This window comes from Pseudophryne corroboree, chromosome 6, assembly GCF_028390025.1.
Source record: "Pseudophryne corroboree isolate aPseCor3 chromosome 6, aPseCor3.hap2, whole genome shotgun sequence".
Classification (NCBI taxonomy): Eukaryota; Metazoa; Chordata; class Amphibia; order Anura; family Myobatrachidae; genus Pseudophryne; species Pseudophryne corroboree.
The window spans coordinates 760,992,959-761,006,207 of NC_086449.1; the positions used below are offsets into that span (position 1 = coordinate 760,992,959).

At 45.6% G+C, this 13,249-nt stretch overlaps 1 long non-coding RNA gene across 1 annotated transcript; it reads left to right on the forward strand.

Annotated features, from left to right (window-relative positions):
* Window positions 1–167: 167 nt before the first annotated feature.
* LOC134935676 (uncharacterized) lies at window positions 168–10,246 on the forward strand. Its single transcript, XR_010180335.1, has 3 exons — window positions 168–289; window positions 3,289–3,357; window positions 9,877–10,246. It is a non-coding gene; the product is annotated as an uncharacterized LOC134935676 (long non-coding RNA).
* The last annotated feature ends 3,003 nt before the right edge of the window (window positions 10,247–13,249 follow it).

The window sequence follows — 13,249 nt, forward strand, 5'->3', positions numbered from 1 at the left end:
GATGTTTTTTTTTTTTCATTGCGTGTATACAATACACGGCTGCTCCAGCTCCCTACACTGTCAGGCGGCTGGCTGCCTGTAGGGGGAGCTGCAGCGATAACGAGCAGCTCCTCACAGGCAGTACACGAACGTGCCTGACTCCTGAGTCTTCTTTGAAACAGAGCCGTCCGGGTGAGAGCAGGCAGCGGCTGCTGCTGTCTCTCTCTCCACTGACTCTGCAAGCAGCCAGGTGAAGAAAGGGCCAGTAGCTATGTGGCATGCTGTCCCATATACTGCAGCAGTGTGTGTGGTGAGTAGCATGTGATTGAATGGGTGGCCTCTTAATGGTGTGTGTCATCACAGTGTATGTATATATGTATATATACTGTGTGCATGTAATATAAGTACGTATGCTGTGTGCATGTGTACTATGTGTATGTATCATGCTGTGTGCATGTATAGTGTGTGTGTATATGTACAGTATACTGTGTGTGTATGCATGTATACTTCCTGTATGTATGTTTACTGTGTGTGCAAGTATACTCTGTGTATGTATGTATGTATGTATGTATGTATGTATGCTGTGTGTGCTGCGTGTGTTTGTTTAAGTATGACAATGTATGTGTGTGTGTGTGTACACAGTGGTCTGACACTCAGGTGCTTCTGTATTTAATTGTAATCCGGTTAAAAAAGTCAGGAGCCCGTAGCCTTGACACATTGGTATACCGTGACCTTGTATATAGTTTTTTTTTTTTAAATAAAATCTAATTGCCGCTGCCATTTTTTACCAGGGGGAAAAAAAATAAAATCTATCATATAGTGGGGGCGGCACTCAACGGACTTCATAAGGCAAATACTAACGTATCAGAACTTTATTCCTTCATCAGAGTTCACTGATGAAGGCTTAATGTTTCGAAACGTTAGTGCTGTACATGTGGTTGGTACAGTGATTTTTGTTTGCCTTATGATGTCCGTTGAGTGCCGCCTCCACTATGTCTGCTATTAAATCCTCATGGGCCATTGTGAATATTGCTGAGAGTGCCGGGCACTGCTGCATCTGTATATGTATGTAACCTTATATATATATATATATATATATATATATATATATATAATACATACAGTACATACATGTACGGAAACCCCCCAACGAAAATCCTGCGTTTGCCACTGCCCTAGCTAGAGCTGTTCTGCCTCTGACACAACCGCCCCCTGCTGTCTTGCACACTGAAGTCACGCTGCATCGCTGAGTGGCAGCACGAAAGGTAACGCAGCTACTGTACAGTGTACAGCAGTAGCAGCCAGTAGCAGACCAAGCGGATTGAAGCAGAGAATGAACAGACCTCTGACTGCAGCTGATAAAAAGTGGCAAAGGTCAAACAAGTAAAGAAATCTGGATTTTGAAAAGGCGAGTGACAATCCCACACAGTGATACCAGTAGCATGTGTTTCAGTGTGCACTGTGCAGCAGTGGGCTGGGGGGGGGGGGGGGGGGGACATATCATGAAGGCTATGTCATCTTCTGTGTGAATGTATGCCATGAAGTGTGTATGTCAGTAAGTATGTTTGTGTCAGTGTGTGTATTTGTGTCAGTAAGTGTGTTAGTGTGTGCATGTCAGTAGGTTTGTGTGTCAGTAAGATGTATCAGTCAATAAGTGGTGTCTATGTCAGTCAGTCAGTCAGTCGTATCTGTGTGAATAAGTGTGTTGTGTGTGTCAGTAAGGGGTATCTGTGTTAGTAAGTTTTCTCTCTGTCAGTAAGGTGTGCCTGTAAATATGTATGATAATGTGTCAGTAAATAGTGTCAGTAGGGGATATCTGTCAGTAAGTGGACTCTGTGTCAATAAGTGTGTGTTTCAGTAAGTGTTTGTGTCAGTAAATGTTTGTATCAGTAACTTGTATCTGTATCACTAAGGGGTGGCTCTCAGTATGCATATGCCAGTAAGTGGTGTGTAAGTAAGGTGTGTTTGTCTGTGTCAGTAAGGGTGTCTGTCAGTAAGTGTTGCCTGTGTCAGTAAGTGTGTTTGTGGCACTCATTAAGTGTATGTGTGTCAGTGTTTGTATCAGTAAGATGTGTCTGTGACATGTCAGTAAGTGGTATCTGTCAGTAAGAGGTGTCCATGTCAGTAAGGCAGTGTGTGTGCAGCTATGGGGGCAGTATGTATGTGTGCAGCTATGGGGGCAGTAAGTGTGTGTGTGTGTGTGTGTGTGTGTGTGTGTGTGTGTGTGTGAAACTGCATGCAGTTGAGGGAGGGGGGACCTACACTGATGGTCTAAATCTGGCTCTGGATGTGGGTACAGCGAATTGCTGTAGTGGGAGGAGCAGGCACACACATAATGGACATAACCAGGGGGGTAGTTCTGATAAGAGGGCCCCCCTATCTAAAGTACCCCAGGCCCCCTGAAGGCTTAATCCGGCCCTGAGTAACATGGCAGGTAGGAGCTGGTTGGTTGGTACTTTATCACCGTGCAATGTATTACTCTCCAAGGCTTGATAAATCTGGGCGTTAAACACTTATCAGTCAGCCACTTGATATGACGGTGAGGACATCCAACTGGGCGGGTATTTGAATTTGACCACCCAGCTGTGTACCTGTAGCAGTCGACGGACTGCTTGTATACCGAACCAGATGCACCACTATATCGACGGGATATGTCTGTGAACGACGTAATTCACAGACATATCGGGTGTACACACCCACCGACCGGCTCGCGATATATCAGTGGTTCCCTCAAACGGCCGATATCACTCAGTGTGGGCCCAGCTTTAGAGGGACTCAGAGTACCCATACCCCATTAACGCGTTTTAATATTTACAGTAATTTACCCATTGTGAAAAATGCATTACATCATACTTTTTATTATTACTATATTATTATTATTATTACTGTATTAATGTTATTCTCAATTTTCCGTGATCCCATTATTTGCTGGAAAGAGAGAATTGTAACAAGTGTGAATATGTTATTATTGTCCACTCATCCATATTATCCATATGCTTATAAAGTAATGTACAGAATTGTTAATTTTTATTATCTAGCACTGCCTAATAGGGATGTATAGTTTTCACAGTCTCAGTATGGTTTTGTGTTGTTGCCAGTTTCAGTTTGGATAAAATTATTTACTGTAGCTGCCAGCAAAATTGCAATAAAATTAGTAAGGACAGATAGTGCTAGAGCCACTTCAAGGGCCTTCAAGAGGCGTTTTTGTCTCACAAACCACATGTTGAAGACCCTGTCAGATTATATGGATGATTGCTTCATGTCTCCGTGGCAACACATATGCAAATAAGCTCTGTCATTTTCTTGTAGATCTCTCTTACTAAATCTCAGTGCATGACCTCAGGAACTTGGGAACTACGCGCTATCACTTTAACACAAGTAGGTCAGATTTGTCATGTAACTGTAAAGTCAGATTGTACGGGACTGTAAAATACATACATGTGCATGTCACCATGGTTAGGGATTAGGCATGGAATAAAGAGGGGGTAGTATCTCAGGTGCTGAGAGATGTCTGGGGGATGTCAGAAAATGGGGTGCTGAGAGATGGCTGCGGGTGTCAGAGAATGGGGTGCTGAGAGATGGCTGCGGGTGTCAGAGAATGGGGTGCTGATATATCGCTGTAGGTGTCAGAGAATGGGGTGCTGATATATGGCTGTAGGTGTCAGAGAATGGGGTGCTGGTAGATGGCAGCAGGTGTAAGAGAATGGGGTGCTGAGAGATGGCTGGGGGTGTCAGAGAATGAGGTGCTGAGAGATGGCTGCGGATGTCAGAGAATGGGGTGCTGAGAGATGGCTAGCAGTGTCAGACATTGGGGTGCTGAGAGATGGCTGTGGGTGTCAGAGAATGGGGTGCTGATGTATGGCTGTAGGTGTCAGAGAATGGGGTGCTGAGAGATGGCTGCGGGTGTCAGAGAATGGGGTGCTGATATATGGCTGTAGGTGTCAGAGAATGGGGTGCTGATATATGGCTGTAGGTGTCAGAAATGGGGTGCTGATATATGGCTGTAGGTGTCAGAGAATGGGGTGCTGATATATAGCTGTGAGTGTCAGAGAATGGGGTGATGATATATGGCTGTAGGTAAAAAAAGGCATTTTGTTTCCCCCAGCACACTGAATGACAACAGTAACCAGATTTAAATCCCACATAATAATAGAATTCAGAGATCTTCGTTACATATATTTGCGCAAATCTATGGTTAAGCCCCAAAGCCGCGTCAAGGCATCTCTGTATATTTGGGGTCCCTAGCGCTATATCTAGGTGCAGGGTGTGGCACCCCAAAATACCAGCATAAGACAGAAGCCCCATGGCAGCACACCAGTGAAAAAACTATAGTGTTAATAAATTAATGTTAGGAAGCCAAAGCTATGAAGAGGGTGATACAAAAATGAGATGTAATTAAAATGGAGAAATAGTGTTAAAGTAATTAGTGTGTGAAAAGTGTTAATAGAATGTAAAGGTATGCTACACCTAAGCCATCCAGCTCAGCCAGTCCAAAGGCACCACACCTCACACCTCCATTACCCCAATCTGGGTCTATGATTAACCAGCAGGGAGCCACATGATAATGGCTCCCTACTTAAATATATCTAAGCTAAGAGCTACCTACCTTGGAGCAACCCCATAATGCTCCATATGGCATGTACCTCCTCCTAATGCAGGAACCTCTCAGCCTCTCACAACAGACATATATAGTTTGCCAAACTATATATGTCTGTTGTGAGAGGCAGAGAGGTTCCTGCATTAGGAGGAGGTGCAGGCCCTGACATGCCATATGGAGCATTATGGGGTTGCTCCAAGGTAGGTAGCTCTTAGCTTAGATATATTTAAGTAGGGAGCCATTATCATGTGGCTCCCTGCTGGTTAATCATAGACCCAGATTAGGGTAATGGAGGTGTGAGGTGTGGTGCCTCTGGACTGACTGAGCTGGATGGCTTAAGTGTGGCATACCTTTACATTCTATTAACACTTTTCACACACTAATTACTTTAACACTATTTCTCCATTTTAATTACATCTCATTTTTGTATCACCCTCTTCATAGCTTTGGCTTCCTAACATTAATTTATTAACACTATAGTTTTTTCACTGGTGTGCTGCCATGGGGCTTCTGTCTTATGCTGGTATTTTGGGGTGCCACACCCTGCACCTAGATATAGCGCTAGGGACCCCAAATATACAGAGATGCCTTGACGCGGCTTTGGGGCTTAACCATAGATTTGCGCAAATATATGTAACGAAGATCTCTGAATTCTATTATTATGTGGGATTTACATCTGGTTACTGTTATCATTCAGTGTGCTGGGGGAAACAAAATGCCTTTTTTTCTTGCTCAGAAATACCCCTCCCTTTCAAGCACCTGAATGATATCAATAAGCTAATTGAGCATCTGCCAAACTATGGGGTATATTTACTAACATTCGTAATTCTCCCGATTTGGTGGGAGAATAATCACGAATGACATCGAAAGTGTAAAACTGCAACTTTTTGAATTTATTACGACGAATTTACTAAGCTGCCGTATTCTGCATTTTCGGGTTTTCCGATGTCGATGTCATTCGTTTTTTTAGGCAGTGTTTTACGGGAGTGACTTGTAAAACACTGCCGACTTTAATACAATGAATCTCGGCCGGATCTGAGAGATCCGTGCTGGGCTTCATTGTGCACTTTGTTTAAAAAAAAAAAAAGTTTAAATGTTAAAAAAAAATTGCGTGGGGTCCCCCCTCCTAAGGCAAACCAGCCTCGGGCTCTTTGAGCCGATCCTGGTTGCAGAAATATGGGAAAAAAATGGACAGGGGTTCCCCCATATTTAAGCAACCAGCATCGGGCTCTGCGCCTGGTCCTGGTTCCAAAAATACAGGGGACAAAAAGCGTAGGGGTCCCCCGTATTTTTAAAACCAGCACCGGGCTCCACTAGCTGGACAGATAATGCCACAGCCGGGGGTCACTTTTATACAGTGCCCTGCGGCCGTGGCATCAAATATCCAACTAGTCACCCCTGGCCGGGGTACCCTGGGGGAGTGGGGACCCCTTCAATCAAGGGGTCCCCCCCCAGCCACCCAAGGGCCAGGGGTGAAGCCCGAGGCTGTCCCCCCCATCCAATGGGCTGCGGATGGGGGGCTGATAGCCTTTTTGTAAAAGTGTAAGATATTGTTTTTAGTAGCAGTACTACAAGGCCCAGCAAGCCTCCCCCGCATGCTGGTACTTGGAGAACCACAAGTACCAGCATGCGGCGGAAAAACGGGCCCGCTGGTACCTGTAGTACTACTACTAAAAAAATACCCAAAAAAAGACAATACACACACACCTTGAAAGTAAAGTTTTATTACATCCATCCACACAAACATACATACATACTTACCTTATGTTCACACGAGGGTCGGTCCTCTTCTCCAGTAGAATCCATGGGGTACCTGTTGAATAAATTATACTCACCAGATCCAGGGTACCAGGCTCCTCGGATAATCCTTTTGTAATCCACGTACTTGATTAAAAAAATAAAACGGAGACCCGAGCCACGCACTGAAAGGGGACCCATGTTTTCACATGGGTCCCCTTTCCCCGAATGCCAGAAACCCACTCTGACTGATGTCTAAGTGGGTTTCTTCAGCCAATCAGGGAGCGCCACGTTGTAGCACCCTCCTGATCGGCTGTGTGCTCCTGTACTGTCTGACAGGCGGCACACGGCAGTGTTACAATGTAGCGCCTATGCGCTCCATTGTAACCAATGGTGGGAACTTTCTGCTCAGCGGTTGACCGAAAGTGACCTCACCGCTGACCACAAAGTTCCCACCATAGGAAAACATGGGTCCCCTTTCAGTGCGTGGCTCGGGTCTCCGTTTTATTTTTTTAATCAAGTACGTGGATTACAAAAGGATTATCCGAGGAGCCTGGTACCCTGGATCTGGTGAGTATAATTTATTCAACAGGTACCCCATGGATTCTACTGGAGAAGAGGACCGACCCTCGTGTGAACATAAGGTAAGTATGTATGTATGTTTGTGTGGATGGATGTAATAAAACTTTACTTTCAAGGTGTGTGTGTATTGTCTTTTTTTGGGTATTTTTTTAGTAGTAGTACTACAGGTACCAGCGGGCCCGTTTTTCCGCCGCATGCTGGTACTTGTGGTTCTCCAAGTACCAGCATGCGGGAGAAGCTTGCTGGGCCTTGTAGTACTGCTACTAAAAACAATATCTTACACTTTTACAAAAAGGCTATCAGCCCCCCATCCGCAGCCCATTGGATGGGGGGGACAGCCTCGGGCTTCACCCCTGGCCCTTGGGTGGCTGGGGGGGGACCCCTTGATTTAAGGGGTCCCCACTCCCCCAGGGTACCCCGGCCAGGGGTGACTAGTTGGATATTTGATGCCACGGCCGCAGGGCACGGTATAAAAGTGACCCCCGGCTGTGGCATTATCTGTCCAGCTAGTGGAGCCCGGTGCTGGTTTTAAAAATACGGGGGACCCCTACGCTTTTTGTCCCCCGTATTTTTGGAACCAGGACCAGGCGCAGAGCCCGATGCTGGGTGCTTAAATATGGGGGAACCCCTGTCCATTTTTTTCCCATATTTCTGCAACCAGGATCGGCTCAAAGAGCCCGAGGCTGGTTATGCTTAGGAGGGGGGACCCCGCGCAATTTTTTTTCAAAAAATTAACACTTTCCCACCCCTTCCCACTGATATACATGCACGGATCTCATGGATCCGTGCATGCCTATCCAATCACGGCTCAAAAAAGCAGGTCTGTTTTTTTTTAGCACTTTTTTACGAGTTGTATTTTTTCACGGCAGTGTTTTTTTTTTTTTTTTGCTTTGCACTTCTTAGTAAATGACCGAGATTCATATCTAAACAGCTGCGTTTTGACCGATGGTGTATTCATTCGTATTTTTATTCTTGGACTTGCAAAAAAATACGAATGGCCTCATCACTGCCGTGATTTCTGCTTAGTAAATTCCCGAGATGACACTTTGAAGAAAAAACGGCATCTCGGTCAAAATCGGGACCTTAGTAAATATACCCCTATATATAGCTGTAGGTGTAAGAGAATGGGGTGCTGATATATGGCTGTAGGTGTCAGAGAATGGGGTGCTGATATATGGCTGTAGGTGTCAGAGAATGGGGTGCTGATATATGGCTGTAGGTTTCAGAGAATGGGGTGCTGATATATGGCTGTAGGTGTCAGAGAATGGGGTGCTGATATATGGCTGTAGGTGTCAGAGAATGGGGTGCTGATATATGGCTATAGGTGTCAGAAATGGGGTACTGATATATGGCTGTGGGTGTCAGAGAATGGGGTGCTGATATATGGCTGTAGGTGTCAGAGAATGGGGTGCTGATATATGGCTGTAGGTGTCAGAGAATGGGGTGCTGATATATGGCTGTAGGTGTCAGAGAATGGGGTGCTGATATATGGCTGTAGGTGTCAGAGAATGGGGTGCTGAGAGATGGTGGTGGGCAGGGCAGCCATCAGAGGGGGACTGTGGGGTCTGGTGTCATGGGCCTTTATAGAGAGGGGGCTCACCCCTGGCTCCTACCGCCAATACCTGGAGAGCTGCACAACAACAACAGGCTGATGCACATAGAGGACTTAAAACAAGCCTTCCCTGCACATCAGCTCTGGGAATTGTTCGTGCAGGTTTGCAATGCTCCACCTATATGTAACATCATGATGTATGACATCACATAGGGGTGAAGTGGTGTGGCAGAATCTTTTTTTTTTTTGGTAGGGGGCACTGTCTATTTTGTTAGTCCTGGGCCCCACAATTCCTGATGGTGGTGTCAGAGAATGGGGTGCTGAGAGATGGCTGTGGGTGTCAGAGAATGGGGTGTTGAGAGATGGCTGTGGGTGTCAGAGAATAGGGTGCTGAGAAATGGCTGTGGGTGTTAGAGAATGGGGTGCTGAGAGATGGCTGTGGGTGTCAGAGAATGGGGTGCTGAGAGATGGCTGTGGGTGTCAGAGAATGGGGTGCTGAGAGATGGCTGTGGGTGTCAGAGAATGGGGTGCTGAGAGATGGCAGTGGGTGTTAGAGAATGGGGTGCTGAGAGATGGCTGTGGGTGTCAGAGAATAGGGTGCTGAGAAATGGCTGTGGGTGTTAGAGAATGGGGTTCTAATATATGGCTGTGGGTGTCAGGGTGCTGAGAGATGGCAGCAGATGTCAGAGAATGGGGTCCTGAAAGATGGCTGGGGGTGTCAGCATCTACAGTAGTGTCTGCAGGTCCCGCAGTGATGTCCTGATGACTTTTGGAGGATCCTTCCGCATAAGTATGAAGAATCCCAACCCCAAACCCTTAACCCTAACCCTTCCCCTAGTGCCTGCAGCCTATCCCTCCCAAGTTGGTCCATGCAATACTGTGAACATATCAACATTTTGCAGGTACAGTCATGTCCAATTTCAACAATGTCACCATCATAACTACTGACATTATAAATGTCAACAATATAACTGCATCATGTAGAGGTGCGACCACTTGTCCAAAGCACGATGTGGTCAGACCATAATACCGTACATGTAATACAGGCCAACATTGCAGTCCAGGAGCGTTTGCACAGAGGAGCTGGTTGTATGCACGCTCCAGCACTGTCCATTCATATCTCAGTAAAATAGTGTCAGCGCAATTTTCCGGGTGATTTCTGCACCTTCGGTGGAAATCTAAGTATACTATGGGTGCAGGGGGATAGGTGTGGCCCCGCTGGACCCAGGGGCCAATGTGCACCACACTCTCTGCACCCATTATATATCCACCCCTGCTGCAGTCACAAGATTTTAAATTCCATCTAAAATTTACATAGAATATTTACATAGAATTACAATAGAATATTTTTTCTTTCTGAAATCTGAAATGTGAGATGCATTTTAAGTTTTGTTGTCGTTTTCTAAGATTGATGCTGTTTTTATTCAAGATTTATAATAACACTGTATATCCTGTTGAAAGATGAAGGTGAATCCTTTGGCGTTGAGTTTCCAATCATCAGAGGAGTGGCATGGACATGGTGTGATTGACAGGTGACTCATTTCTCTTCACTGCACACTGTGAATTTGTCACGGTGACAGCAAAACTCCTGTCAATCCCAACCTTCTCGTCTCCCAAAATCTAACGATGGTAATCATCTTGAAATAAAAGGGAAAAATAAATTAACTAAACAAAGACTGATTCCACCATATGTCAGCAGTCATCCTACATTCTAATTAGCCGCAAAGAAAAGGAGAGAAATGTTCCACTTAGGAACACTGACTTTTTTCTTTTAATTTCTTTTTTTTTTTCTCGTCTGTAAATTAACAGCAAACATAATTCTGTAAAGGCTTCATGAAACGTACCAATTTGATAGCAGCTGACCGATTTAATTTGACCTACCTAGCCCTTTAATATATGAAAGTCCAATTTACTAATATTTTCCTAAGGGCTTCAGTCCCATAATGTGTCACTGCAGATACAAATGCAGAATTATTTCCCACCTGAGATAATTGAACACCTTAAAGCATTGCTTTACATTGTCTACGAAAGTGTATGTTTGCGTGCATGTGTGCGTGTTTGTGTGTGTGCATGTGTGGTTGCAAAAGTATAATTCAGGAAACACAATAATGGGTAATGATAATGTTATTTAAACTCATTAGAGGGCTTCATAATCCATCACTGACAGCTGAAGGGAGTTTTCTTTCTTTATGACAGTGTCATAAAAAGCTAAGATTGCAGATTGTTAAACTGCTGTGACATCATCACATATGTTCAGTTGTGTATTGTGGGCCCGCCTAATTCAATGTTGCATGCAAAACATAATTTCCTTCTAATGGACAAAACCATGTGCAGTGCAGGTGGGGCAGATGTAACATGTGCAGAGAGAGTTAGGTTTGGGTGGGGTGTGTTCAAACTTGAATCTAAATTGCAGTGTAAAAATAAAGCAGCCAGTATTTACCCTGCACAGAAACAAAATAACCCACCCAAATCTAACTCTCTGTACATGCTATATCTGCCCTAACCTGTAGTGCACATGGTTTTGCCCAAAAGAGAAAAATGTTGTTTTGCAATCAACCTTGAATTAGGCTCTGTATCTAGTAGAGATGAGAACCTGAGAACCGAACCCTGCCGGACTTCACCACCCGAGCCCGCCTCGGGTTTTCCCGCCTGACTCAGAAACCAGAACGAGGCAAAACGTCAGCATCCCGCTGTCAGATTCTCACGGGTTTTGGATTCCATATAAGGAGCCGCGCGTCGCCGCCATTTTCACTCCGGCATTGGAGAGTGTAGCGAGAGGACGTGTCTCCGTCCTCAGTGTCTGTGCGGGAAGGAAAGTGGGGTCTTGTGCTGCTCAGTCCAGTGTAGTGTCTTATGCTGCATCAGTCCAGTCTCAGTGGTGGTGTCTTCTGCTGCCATATGTCCAGTGTAGCTGTATAAGTTCAGTGCAGTGGTGCTGTGTTGTCCTGCTTCAGTACAGTGGTAGTGACTTGTGCTGTATCAGTCCAGTCACAGCGGTGGTGTCCTCTGCTGACATATGTCCAGTGCTGCTGTATAAGTCCAGTCCAGTGCAGTGGTGCTGTGTTGTCCTGCATCAGTCCACTGGTGGTGTCCCTGTGCTGCTGTATAAGTCCAGTGGTACTGCCGTATATGTCCAGTGATACTGCCGTATAAGTCCAGTGATACTGCCATATAAATCCAGTGGTACTGGTGTATAAATCCAATCCAGTGATACTGCCATATATCTCCAGTGATACTGCCGTATATGTCCAGTGGTACTGCCGTATAAATCCAGTGGTACTGGTGTATAAATCCAGTGATACTGCCGTATATGATTATGTTCAGTGGCACTGCCGTATAAATCCAGTGGAACTGCCGTATACTGTATGTACAGTGGTACTGCTGTATAAGTCCATTCCAGTGATACTGCCATATATGTCCAGTGGTACGGCCACTCTACTTTGCTGATTTTTGAAATATTTAGAACCACTTCCACCTACTGCTGCTGCTGCAGCTGCTGCTGTTGTTGTTGCTGCTCGGAGTCAATCGTCATCCCAGAGGGGAAGTCGGAAGACCACTTGTACTATTTCAACTAAGCAAGTGACTGTCCAACAGTCCTTTGCAAGGAAGATAAAATATGACAGCAGTCATCCTGTTGCAAAGCGGATAACTGAGGAATTGACAGCTATGTTGGTGTTAGACGTGCATCCGGTATCTGCCATTAGTGCAGTGGGACTGCAGTGCCAACCCTAGATGGGCCAGGTGTTTATGCCGCACACTTGTGTTGCTTAGCTTAGCCATGCAGCTACCTCATTGCACCTCTTTTTCTTCTTTGCATGATGTGCTGTTTGGGGCCTATTTTTTTTTTAAGTGCCATCTTGTCTGCCACTGCAGTGCCACTCCTAGATGGGCCAGGTGTTTGTGCTGCACACTTGTGTCGCTTAGCTTAGTCATACAGCCACCTTAGTGCAACCTTTTGCCTAAAAACAATATTGTGAGGTGTGAGGTGTTCAGAATAGACTGAAAATGAGTGGAAATGAATGTTATTGAGGTTAGTAATACCGTAGGTTTAAAATTACCCCCAAATTCTGTGATTTTAACAGTTTTTTTCAAAAATCATCCAGATCCAAAACCAAAACACGAAGGGGTGGTTTTGGCAAAACCAATCCAAATCCAAAACACGAGCATGGAACCAGAACCAAAACCAAAACACAAAACACGAAAAGTGACTGCAGCACATCCAGGGCTGTTTCTAGCCAATTTGGCTCCCAGTGCGAGATTTAAAAATGCGCCCCCCCATGACATAAAAAAATGTGCCCCCCCCCCACCCACACACACACCTAGATAAAAAAAAAATGTCCGCGCGCACCCGGCAAGGGGCGTGGCCTCATCTAAATGGGTGTGGTCTCATTTAAATGGGCATGGCCTCGTCTGAAAAGACAACCTCACAATCCAGTTTTTGACCCTGCTCCAACAGATCACGACCACCACAGGAAAAAAAAATTCTACCATATTAAGCCCCACACAGTAATGCCCCCTGCACCATATTATGCCACACACCGCAATGCCCTTGATACATTAAATCCCCACACTACGGCAGGCAAGAGTCCCCATTTCACACATTACGGCAGGTGTCCCCATTTTACACATTGAGAGAGAGAGAGAGAATACTTACAGAGGCGATTACCGCTCGGGGGGGGGGGGGGGGGGGGGTTCACGGAGTGACGGGCTGCGTCGTGACGTAACGCCGCAACCGCGTCATTCCATGAAACTCCGCCCCCCAAGCGGGTTACTCGGGGAGAAATAGGAAGGGGGAAGCAGGG